The sequence below is a fragment of the Orcinus orca genome, chromosome 20 (assembly GCF_937001465.1).
Source record: "Orcinus orca chromosome 20, mOrcOrc1.1, whole genome shotgun sequence".
Taxonomy (NCBI): Eukaryota; Metazoa; Chordata; class Mammalia; order Artiodactyla; family Delphinidae; genus Orcinus; species Orcinus orca.
The window spans coordinates 2,025,230-2,037,389 of record NC_064578.1 but is presented as its reverse complement, the minus strand read 5'-3'; the positions used below and the strand labels follow the sequence as shown (position 1 = coordinate 2,037,389).

Genomic DNA, 12,160 nt, shown 5'->3' with positions numbered 1-12,160 from the left:
TTGAAGAGGATGTCCTGTGGCTAATGTTTTTAACCGTTGGTCCACCTATCACACGTGTGATTCTTGGTGATGAGACTTATTTTCTTTCCTGCAGGGACAGTATTCCTCAAGAACTTCTGGACAGAGCATTCAGAACCATTCCTGGCTACAATATACAGCAAGGCCATGCTGGGATGTCCCAGGTGAAGGTTAGTACTGTCAAAACATATTGCTGGTGGCTTAATTAAATTCTGAGTTCCCTGACAGCAGGGACCAGGTCTGATACTTTTTTGTCACTTTGGGTTTCCAGCTCTAGACAGTTGCCTTGTACATAGTAGGCATTTATTAAATGTTTGAGATGGTCATTCTGAATTCCCAAATAAGTTTTTGTGATGTTTCTCCCAAACAGAAACATTTTCTTCTGTAAAGATCGTGGTACTGTGCTAATTTCTCCAATTAGTGGGATAGCTTGTCAATTATGATCTCTTGTGTATAATTATGGTTCTACCCAAGTGCTTGCAAAGTGGAATGTTTTCAAAAATATTGTTGATATTTCCTTATAACATAGCATCAATCCCAGGATGGGAAATACTTGAGCTGAAAGAGAATTTAGCAGTCAGGCAGGTTAACTTCTTAACTAGCAGATGAAGAAAAGAGGTAAAGGGCTACCAGGGATCACCCAGCCAACCCACTTATCCCCCGCGTTGGGGAGTGATTGCTGGTGCAGAAAGTAATTGATGTGATTTACAACCTTTTCAGATTTTTGATCAACTACATGTTTTTTTTTAATAATTTTATTTATTTATTTATTTGGCTGCATTGGGTCTTCATTGCTGCACGTGGGCTTTCTGTAGTTGCGGCGAGCAGGAGCTACTACTCTTCGTTGCGGTGCGCGGGCTTCTCATTGTGGTGGCTTCTCTTGCTGTGGAGCACGGGCTCTAGGCCTGTGGGCTTCAGTAGTCGTGGCACGTGGGCTCAGTAGTTGTGGCTCGCAGGCTGTAGAGCGCAGGCTCAGTAGTTGTGGTGCACGGGCTTAGTTGCTCCGCGGCATGTGGGATCCTCCCGGACCAGGGCTCGAACCCATGTCCCCTGCATTGGCAGGCGGATTCTTAACCACTGCACCACCAGGGAAGTCTGGATCAACTACATATTTGACCAAATTTCTCTGTTTTTCATATGTGTTAACATTTTGCAATAACATGTGCTAGTCACTATCGATCCATGCTTCTGACATCAGATTTGACTTTATCCATGTACCCTGCTAACTAGCAGCTCCCAAGAGCAGCTCTGCTTGCTCACGGTGACTAGTACATGTGAGGTAATCGACTGAATGATTGATGAAACTTGGATTGAAATGTTGCATATGACTTTCTCATTAAATCTGATGGCCCACTCAGCAGGCATCCTAGACCATCCTGTCTAATTGCTGCTGGGTTTTAGTGAGAAATATCTTTGGTTGCAATGGACAGTGATGTTAAACATTTAGGGTTTGTTTTTCTCACATGACAAGAAATCCAGAGATGGGTAGTGTTGGTGGTGCTGCTCCAGCAATGATGCTCAGTGACGTCAGGGACAGCATCCATGATTCTTTTTTTTTTTTTATTTTTTTTTATTTATTTATTTTTTAATTATACAATATATCATGTATTAATTATTAAAACATACTCTGGTAAATATTATATATTCAATATGAAACAGGAGGAAAGGGGGCAGGGCACAACCTTTAAAAGAATTACATAGCCCGAGGACACAACATAAACTGATTAGAACAAAATAGGTCCAAGATGGCGGACGAGTCTACTTCCACTAGACCTTGAGCCTCAGTATACACTCATTGTAACACATCAGCAAGCTAAGCGACACACCCACAGGTGCCACGACAGTTCCAAGGATGACCATAAAGGTCAAAAAGTGGGCGGTGGCTCAATTCCTAGAAATCCCCACCCCTTCCCCAAAATAGCTGGAATACTCCTCCCACTCATCAGCGTATGAAATTACTCACCCCTATAAAACTAACAACCCCATACCCTGGTGCTGCCCTCGCCTTCTTTTTTTTTTTTTTTTTTTTTTTTTTATAGGTATACCTGGATTTAATTCTCACTTCTACCGCTTGGTAGCTGGATAGCCTTAGGCAAGTTTCATACCTCCCTGAAATTCACTTAATTCAGTCTGTAAAATGGCATAATAACTTATTATAGCATCCTTTTAGGAATTTTAAATCAGTTCTTGAAATAAAAGTACACAATATATAGACAAGTATGGATTCCTCAATAGATGTTTGACCTTTCATTTCTCCAGTATCCCACCCGCATCAAATAAAGAAAAATACTTTTTAAAATTTACGAATATTTCATTGTTGTAAAGTTAAAGCCATAAAAATAATCAAATGGCCTACTATCATACCGTTAGAAGAAAAAAAAAAAAGGTGTTCATGAGAGTTCCATATTAGAATACAAGTTTTCCTTAGGCACCTGTTTATGTATGCTATTCTGCTCTTTACAATAAATAATTAAATTTAAAAGACTTAATTCCTCACTTTTAAGACCTTATTAGTTTACAAATTACATATTGACCTATGCTAAATTTTATACCGACCCATGCTAATGAATTCAGTACAGAAAACAAAAAACACTGCACTCAAGCAAACTACATATATATATATATATATATATATATATATAACTTATATGAGAATTGCTACTCCATCTTTCTTTTGGTTTCCATTTGCATGAAATACCTTTTTCCATCCCCTTACTTTCAGTCTGTATGTGTCTCTAGGTCTGAAGTGGGTCTCTTGTAGACAGCAAATATATGGGTCTTGTTTTTGTATCCATTCAGCCAATCTGTGTCTTTTGGTGGGAGCATTTAGTCCATTTACATTTAAGGTAATTATCGATATGTGTGTTCCCATTCCCATTTTCTTAATTGTTTGGGGTTTGTTATTGTAGGTCTTTTCCTTCTTTTGTGTTTCTTGCCTAGAGAAGTTCCTTTAGCAGTTGTTGTAGAGCTGGTTTGGTGGTGCTGAACTCTCTCAGCTTTTGCTTGTCTGTAAAGGTTTTAATTTCTCCATCAAATCTGAATGAGATCCTTGCTGGGTAAAGTAATCTTGGTTGCAGGTTTTTCTCCTTCAACACTTTCAATATGTCCTGCCACTCCCTTCTGGCTTGCAGAGTTTCTGCTGAAAGATCAGCTGTTAACCTTATGGGGATTCCCTTGCGTGTTATTTGTTGTTTTTCCCTTGCTGCTTTTAATATGTTTTCTTTGTATTTAATTTTTGACAGTTTGATTAATATGTGTCTTGGCGTATTTCTCCTTGGATTTATCCTGTATGGGACTCTCTGTGCTTCCTGGACTTGATTAACTATTTCCTTTCCCATATTAGGGAAGTTTTCAACTATAATCTCTTCAAATATTTTCTCAGTCCCTTTCTTTTTCTCTTCTTCTTCTGGAACCCCTATAATTCGAATGTTGGTGCGTTTAATGTTGTCCCAGAGGTCTCTGAGACTGTCCTCAGTTCTTTTCATTCTTTTTTCTTTATTCTGCTCTGCAGTAGTTATTTCCACTATTTTATCTTCCAGGTCACTTATCCGTTCTTCTGCCTCAGTTATTCTGCTATTGATCCCATCTAGAGTACTTTTAATTTCATTTATTGTGTTGTTCATCGTTGCTTGTTTCATCTTTAGTTCTTCTAGGTCCTTGTTAACTGATTCTTGCATTTTGTCCATTCTATTGTCCATTCTATCTCCAAGATTTCGGATCAACCTTACTATCATTATTCTGAATTCTTTTTCAGGTAGACTGCCTATTTCCTCTTCATTTGTTAGGTCTGGTGGGTTTTTATCTTGCTCCTTCATCTGCTGTGTGTTTTTCTGTCTTTTCATTTTGCTTATCTTACTGTGTTTGTGGTCTCCTTTTTTGCAGGCTGAAGGTTCGTAGTTCCTGTTGTTTTTTGTGTCTGTCCCCAGTGGCTAAGGTTGGTTCAGTGGGTTGTGTTGGCTTCCTGGTGGAGGGTACTAGTGCCTGTGTTCTGGTGGATGAGGCTGGATCTTGTCTTTCTGGTGGGCAGGTCCACGTCTGGTGGTGTGTTTTGGGGTGTCTGTAGACTTATTATGATTTTGGGCAGCCTCTCTGCTAATGGGTGGGGTTGTGTTCCTGTCTTGCTAGTTGTTTGGCATAGGATGTCCAGCACTGTAGCTTGCTGGTCGTTGAGTGAAGCTGGGTGCTGGCGTTGAGATGGAGATCTCTCGGAGATTTTTGCTGTTTGATATTATGTGCAGCTGGGAGGCCTCTTGTGGACCAGTGTCCTGAAGTTGGCTCTCCCACCTCAGAGGCACAGCACTGACTCCTGGCTGCAGCACCAAGAGCCTTTCATCCACAGGGCTCCTTAATTTGGGATGATTCGTTGACTATTCAGGTATTCCACAGATGCAGGGTATATCAAGTTGATTGTGGAGCTTTAATCCGCTGCTTCTGAGGCTGCTGGGAGAGATTTCCCTTTCTCTTCTTTGTTCTCACAGCTCCCAGGGGCTCAGCTTTGGATTTGGCCCCGCCTGTGCGTGTAGGTCGCCGGAGGGCGTCTGTTCTTTGCTCAGACAGGACGGGGTTAAAGGAGCCGCTGATTCGGAGGCTCTGGCTCACCTAGGCCGGGGGGTAGGGAGGGTCACGGAGTGTGGGGCGGGCCTGCAGCGGCAGAGGCCGGCGTGACGTTGCAGCCTGAGGCGCGCCGTGCGATCTCCCGGGCGAGTTGTCCCTGGATCCCGGGACCCTGGCAGTGGCGGGCTGCACAGGCTCCCCGGAAGGGCGTGTGGCTAGTGACCTGTGTTCGCACACAGGCCTCCTGGTGGCGGCAGCAGCGGCCTTAGCGTCTCATGTCTGTCTCTGGGCTCCGCACTTTTAGCCGCGGCTCGCGCCCGTCCCTGGAGCTCTCTCAAGCAGCGTTCTTAATCCCCTCTCCTCGTGCACCAGGAAACAAAGAGGGACGTAAAAGTCTCTTGCCTCTTCGGCAGGTCCAGACTTTTCCCCGGACTCTCTCCCGGCTAGCCGCGGTGCACTAACGCCCTGCAGGCTGTGTTCACGCCGCCAACCTCAGTCCTCTCCCGGCGCTCCGACAAAAGCCGGAGCCTCAGCTCCCAGTCCCGCCCGCCCCGGCGGGCGAGCAGAAAAGCCTCTCGGCTGGTGAGTTCCGGTCGGCCCGATCCTCTGCGCTGGAATCTGTCCGCTTTGCCCTCCGCACCCCTGTTGCTGTGCTCTCCTCCGCGGCTCCCAAGCTCCCCCACTCCGCCTCCCGAAGTCTCCACCCGCGAAGGGGCTTCCTAGTGTGTGGACACTTTTCCTCCTTCACAGCTCTCTCCCGCTGGTGCAGGACCCGTCCCTATCCTTTTGTCTCTGTTTAGTTTTTTCTTTTGCCCTAACCAGGTACGTGGGGGGTTCCTTGCCTTTTGGGAGGTCTGAGGTCTTCTGCCAGCGTTCAGTAGGTGCTCCGTAGGAGTTGTTCCACGCGTAGATGTATTTCTGGTGTATCTGTGGGGAGGAAGGTCCCCAATCCATGATTCTTTTTTGGCCTTTCCTCATGGTACCAATATGGCTGCCACCGCTCCAGGCATCACATCCTACACTAAATGCAGGAAAATCGGAGGAAGGGAAGAAATCAGCAGTGTACAATTCAATAGTTTTTAGTTAAAAATTAAAAGATTACAACCATGCACAACCATCACTACAATTTTAGAACATTTTAACCACCCCAAAAGAAACCCTCCCGTGAGCCATGGCCATTGAGCCTGTGTGTCCAGAGCCTGTGCTCCGCAACGGGAGAGGCCACAACAGTGAGAGGCCCGCATACTGCAAAAAAAAAAAAAAAAAAGAAACCCTGTACCTATTACTATCACTCCTCAGTTATCCACAACAACCCCAGCCCTGGCAACCACTGATCTATTTTCCCCCTCTGTGGATTTGCCTCTTCTGGGCATTTCATATAGATGCAATTGTACAATATTTGGTCTTCTGCTACTGACTGCTTTAAGTTAGCATGATGTGTACAAGGTTCATCCATGTTGTAGCATGTATCAGCTTCCCCCATCTTTTTGAGGTATAACTGACAATAAAATTAAATACATTTAAGGTGTACAACCTGATGATTTGATGTACACATACACTGTGAAGTGATTACCGCAATCAAGCTAATTAACATTTCCATCACCTCACATAGTTACCTTCTTTTTTTTAGTAATTGAAGTATAATTGACCCACATCACTACGTTGGTTCCAGGTGCACAACATAGTGACTCAGTGTTTCTATACATAACAAAATGGTCCCCACCATAAGTCTAGTTACCATCTGTCACCATACAAAGTTACTACAATATTATTGTTTGTATTCCCCATGCTGTACAATTCCATCCCCATGACTCATTTATTTTGTAACTGGAAGTTTGTACCTGTTAATCTCCCTCACCTATTTCATTCATTCCTCCCACCCCCATCCCCTCTGGCAACCGTGTATAAGTCTGTTTCTGTTTTGTTACGTTTGTTCATTTGTTTTGATTTTTAGATCCCACATATAAGTGAGATCATTATATTTGTCTTTCTCTGCCTGACTTATTTCACTCGGCATAATACCTTCCAGGTCCATCCATGTTGTCACAAATGGCAAGATTTCATTCTTTATTACGGCTGAGTAATAGTCCTTGACTATGCATACCGCATTTTCTTTATCCATTTATCCAGCAATGAACAGTTGGGTTGCTTCACTATCTTGGCTATTGTAAACAATGCTGCAGTGATCATAGGGGTGCATATATCTTTTCAAATTAATGTTTTTGTGTTCTTCAGAAAAATACTCAGAAGTGGAATTGCTGGATCATACGGTAGTTCTATTTTTAATTTTTAAAGGAAGCTGCATGTTGTTTTCAGGGTGGCTGCACCAATTTACGTTCCCACCAACAGTGTATGAGGGTTCCTTTTTCTCCACATCCTCACCAATACTTCTTATTTGTAGTCTTTTTGATAATAGCCATTCTGATAGGTGTGAGGTGATAACTCATTGTGGTTTTGATTTGTATTTCCCTGATGATTAGTGATGTTGAGCATCTTTTCATGTAATGTTGGCCATCTGTATGTCTGCCTGGCAAAATGTCTATTCAGATCCTCTGCCCATTTTTCAAGCAGGTTATTTTTTTTTATGTTGAGTTGTATGAGTGGTTTGTATATTTGGATATTAACCTCTTGTCAGAAATCTCATTTGCAAATATCTGTCTCCCATTCAGTAGGCTGCCTTTTCGTTTTGTTGATAATTTCCTTTGCTGTACAAAAGATTTTTAGTTTGATATAGTAGCATTTGTTTATTTTTGCATTTGTCCCTTGCCTGAGGAGACAGGTATAAAAAAAAAGAAAATACTGCTAAAACCACGGTCAAAGAATGTACTGCCTGTGTTTTCTCCTAGGAGTTTTATGTTTCAGGTCTTGCATGTGAGTCTTCAATCCATCTCAGTCTGTTTTCGTATATGGTTAGCAAAGCAGTCCAGTTTGAGTCTTTCACATGTAGCTGCCCGGTCTTCCGAACACGATTTATTGAAGAGGCTGTCTTTCCCCCATTGTATATTCTTGCCTCTTTTGTCATAGACTAATTGACCATATGTGTGTGGGTTTATTCCCGGGCTCTCTATTCTGTTGCATTTATCTATGTGTCTGGTTTTGTGCCAGTACCACACTGTTTTGATCACTTTAGCTTTGTAGTATAGTCTAACGTCAGGAAGTACAATGCCTCCGGCTTTGTTCTTCTTTCTCAAGATTGTTTTGCCTATTTGGGGTCTTTTGTGTTTACATACAAATTTCAGAATTATTTGTTCTAGTTCTGTGAAAAATGCCATTGGTATTTTGATAGAGATTGCATTGAATCTGTAGACTGCTTCAGGGAGTATGGTCATTTCAGCAACATTAATTCTTCCTATCCATGAGTACTATAAATCTTTCCATTTGTTTGTATTGTCTTCAGTTTCTTTCATCAGTGTCTTATAGTTACCTTTTTTGGTCTGTGATGAGAACACTTAAAAGTCTACTGTCTTAGCAAATTTCAGGGGCACTATACAGTGTTAACTCTAGTCACCATGCTGTATATTAGATCCCCAGAACTTATTCATCTTGTAACTGAATGTTTGTGATGACCCTTTGATCAACATTGATTGCTGTTTGTGATGACATTTTATTCAGCATTGTTGGGGCCATGGTTACCTGATACAGTAGGCAAACCTCATTGTTTACCCTGGGGTAGTAGGAGAGCATTCATTAAGCAGACACTGGAGCATAGCACAGAGGTCCAAGGCACTGTCTCTCTTAGGGAGTTTACATCTCTAGCCAGGGAGCATAATGTACACACATGAATGAAGAAAGCCCTCGGAATCATGGAGGTTTGCTGTGCTTGCTTCATATATTATCACCTCACAAGGCAATGAAAGCTGCCGGCTACCAGGGATTATAGTGGGCACTTTATATATTTAATTCTCAGCACGGCCCTGCAATAGAATGGATGCTCTTGACTACATGTACTGGAAAATCCAACCCAAAGGGGCTTAAACAAAAAAGAAATTCATTGTCAAAAAGTCCTAAGGTGTGAAGATTCTGGAGTTGGTGAATGTATTGGCTCAAGGACACCATTGAGGACCCAAGCTTCTTCTGCCCTCCTCAGTGTGTCAGCCTTGACCTTAGTTTGGCTCTCCTCATGCTCACAAGTGGCTGCAGCTGTTCCAGGCATCACATCTGGCATCCAGAAGAAGAAAGATTATCTTTCTTTGTGTAACAATTTTAAGGGCAAAAAAATAAAAACAAACAAAACAAAAATCTTTTACTGAAGCCCCTTAACTTAGGTTGTATCATATGCCCATGCTTAAATTAATCACAGACAAGAGGAAGAGAGTCATCATGGTGGCCCTTGACCAATCAGGATATGCCTTCTGGGGCTGGAGCCAGCCTCTCCTGAAGCCCATGGATGTGCAGAGAGTGTGGAAGGCAGAACAATGTCAGGGCTCTGCTTGCAAATGAGGACACTGGGGCTCACAGAGGTTATATAACTTGCAGGAGGTCACATCTGGTATACTGTATGCCAGATTTCTAACGCAGATCTGTCTCACCCCAAATCTCTCTCCACCAGACTACCCTGGTTCTTTACACGAGGTGGCAAGATTGGATAGGGAAGGGCTTATATCATTACAGGGCTGTTATTACCTTTTTTACGGTCATAATCACGGTGACCATCGTACTCCATTAGAGCCAGCTTATGTGTGTGTGGGTGCTCCGTAATCATTATTCTTATAGCTGGGCAGATAGAGTCTAGCCCCAGATAATCCCATAGCTCATTCCAACATAGTGTGAAGGTCAAGTCTGCCAGCTTAATCACCTCCACTTCTCTGGAGATGGACTCTGCAGCCTCTCGTGCTTTCTTCCTCCTTGTCCACCCCTCAGCTAGTTCTCTGAATGAGCGCCATGCTAGGACTGGGAAGGAAGCTGTTGTGTCTGCCTGCATCACTCATTAGCATCCCTGGGAAGTTTGACGAGGGAGGAGGTTCGAGTGGCTGTGCGTCATGAGGCTGGAGCACCCCTGGATTTGCTGTCTAACCCATCTGTGGTCCACTGCCGCGGCTAAGTGGGGAGTGGGTGCCACTGGCATGGAAACGGGCTATGCCCTGCCTTGGTCCTGAGCTGATAGGGGCTAAAACCTTCCTGCCATCTGGGTTCATGAACAGTTAGCGACGTCAGAAGTGGGACAGCTGGGAAAGCCCAGAGCTTTGGAAACTTGGGTTCTGTCTTTCCTACCTTGGCTTTGGGCGTGCCACTTATGCCCTCTGTACCCCAGTTTTCTTATCTGTGTAATGGGGCGCCGCATTGCAGGGCTGCTATGTGGCTCAGGGACCAAGGATACTGAGACTTGACAAGTGGCTGGCACCCAGGGGCAGCGGCCATGAGTGCCATTATCACTGGACTCGGGCCAGTAAAACTTGGGACGAAGTCAGGGCTCCTCCATGAAACTGTTGAGTTTTATAAACTATGGGCCAATTTCTTACCACACTTGGGTGTGGCCGAGTTGGAGTCAAATGAAGTGAATTGATCCGGTAGTCACCTGACATCTTGGCAGACTCTGAAATGAGAGTTTAACTTTTCCTGTGAAGGCAGACTTCAAAGTCTCGTGAGCTTCCTCACTTTGTCCAGGGAACTCCGAAAGAAACATTCCATGGATTTATGTTTCCTTCCGGGTGAGTGTAGCAGCTCCCTCTGGCTGCTTGGTACCTTGACATGTATTTATTATCTTACAGTTCTGGAGGTCAGAAATTAGTCTTTTTTAAAAATATTTATTATTTATTTATTTAGGCTGTGCCGTGTCTTAGTTGCGGCATGCACGTGGGATCTAGTTCCCCGACCAGGGATCGAACCTGGGCCCCTGCATTGGGAGTGTGGAGTCTTACCCACGGGACCGCCAAGGGAAGTCCCTGAAATTAGTCTTACAAGTTTAAAACACGTGCATTAAAAGTGCAGTGTGCTCGGGACTTCCCTGGCCCTCCCGTAGTTAAGACTTCGCCTTCCAATGTAGGGGGTGAGGGTTCGATCCCTGGTCAGGGAGCTAAGATCCCACATGCCTTGCCGCCAAAAAACCAAAACATAAAACAGAAGCAATATTGTAACAAATTCAATAAAGACTTTAAAAACGGTCCACATAAAAAAGAAAAAAGTGCAGTGTGCTCAATGCTCCAGGCTGTGACCACACTCCTGGGGTGACACCATCTGCTGAGCACCAGAAAGAGATCCTAGGTCATTTCTGAAGACTAAGAGATCTGGCTCTGGATTGACATTGGCCCTCTGTATCCACGGGAGTCCAGACAGGAAAACAGACCACCCCAGCTCTTTTGGCAGGAGAATTCAACACAGGGCACTGGTGGAACAGGTGTGGAAGGCTGGAGAGGCAGAGAGGTAACATGCAGTAGCAGAGGGCAACACAAGCTCGGCCCCCGGAAGGGTGATGCTGCATGTGGTCACTCCTCACCCGTCTCCCAACGCGTATCCTTTGGAAAGAGCGAGAATTCCCCTGCAAAGTCCCATTGGCTGATTTGCTAGCTCTTAGCCTACTGCAACATAAAGTTGTGACATGTTGGCTTCACAAAGTGGATTCGCAGGTTCTATACCCACCTCGTCTAGTCCTAACTAAATTAAACACGTGCCTTAGAAAGATTCCTGCAAAGAAACTGAGGATTGAAGCAAATACTACGAAACTTGAACACAAGTAAGAGCCAGAAAGCGGCAGAGGCAACTGTCGTATTCCTGCCCAAGCTCTTTATCAGACGTGTCCCATGGAGAAAACAAAGACGGTCATCCAATCTGACCTCAAAGACAACCCCAGATTCCACACGATCAAAAAGTCTATTTGAAACACGTATTCAAAAAGCCATGATTATTGGCAAAAATCCTCACCCAAAGGCATCTTTCTGCCTTGAGTCAGTGATGATAGAAGCTGAAATTAGTAGGACATTAAAAAACATCATTTCATCTTTTACTCAGCCCTTAAAAATTTCCCTGTTGAGGGAATTCCCTGATGGTCCAATGGTTAGGACTCGCCAGGGTTCAATCCCTGGTCAGTCCCACAAGCCACACGGTGCGTGCCCCCCACCAAATTTCCGTGTTGATATGGGTCTCATGATTTTTGCATAAAATATGAGAACAGAGGCACATGTGTCTAATTCATAAATTTTAAAACACACATATATTGTGCTGGAAAGTTTTTGCCCTAAAGAATTCATGTCTATTAGCTGTCAAAACAAAAATGGAGACAAAAACCCCATACCAAACAGTGACCGATGGTAGGCAACATTTTAGCTTTATGTGCTATGTAGTCGAGAACTCTGTAACGGGGATGGCTACAGGCAAATGGTGAGGGCCTAGATGTGTTTTTTTATTGGTGGGGAGGGCCCGCTGTACAGAGAAGGCGTTTGCTAGAGGATTTTGTCTGTTTGTTTGTTTGTCTACTGACTCATTAGAACTGGACTAAGGAGCCCCTTCCCCGCTCCGTGTCGTTCTTACTTCTCAGCAGAGTGAGGGTTGGGTGGCGGGGAGACGAGAGCATCTAATAGCCAGAAATGGGGAGATGGCTCTGGCTCCCCTACCGCACGTGGGTGCCAGTCCTAAGTGCACGGGACCTTACAGA

The 12,160-nt window shown here is 44.1% G+C and overlaps 1 protein-coding gene across 1 annotated transcript in view; it reads left to right on the top strand.

Annotated features, from left to right (window-relative positions):
• JPH3 (junctophilin 3) overlaps positions 1-12,160 on the top strand; it is a 174,168-nt gene that overhangs the window by 12,419 nt on the left and 149,589 nt on the right. Inside the window, exon 3 of the mRNA XM_049704046.1 lies at positions 95-188. The gene's annotated coding sequence lies outside the window, so the exon portion shown is untranslated. The remainder of the gene's footprint in view (positions 1-94; positions 189-12,160) is intronic.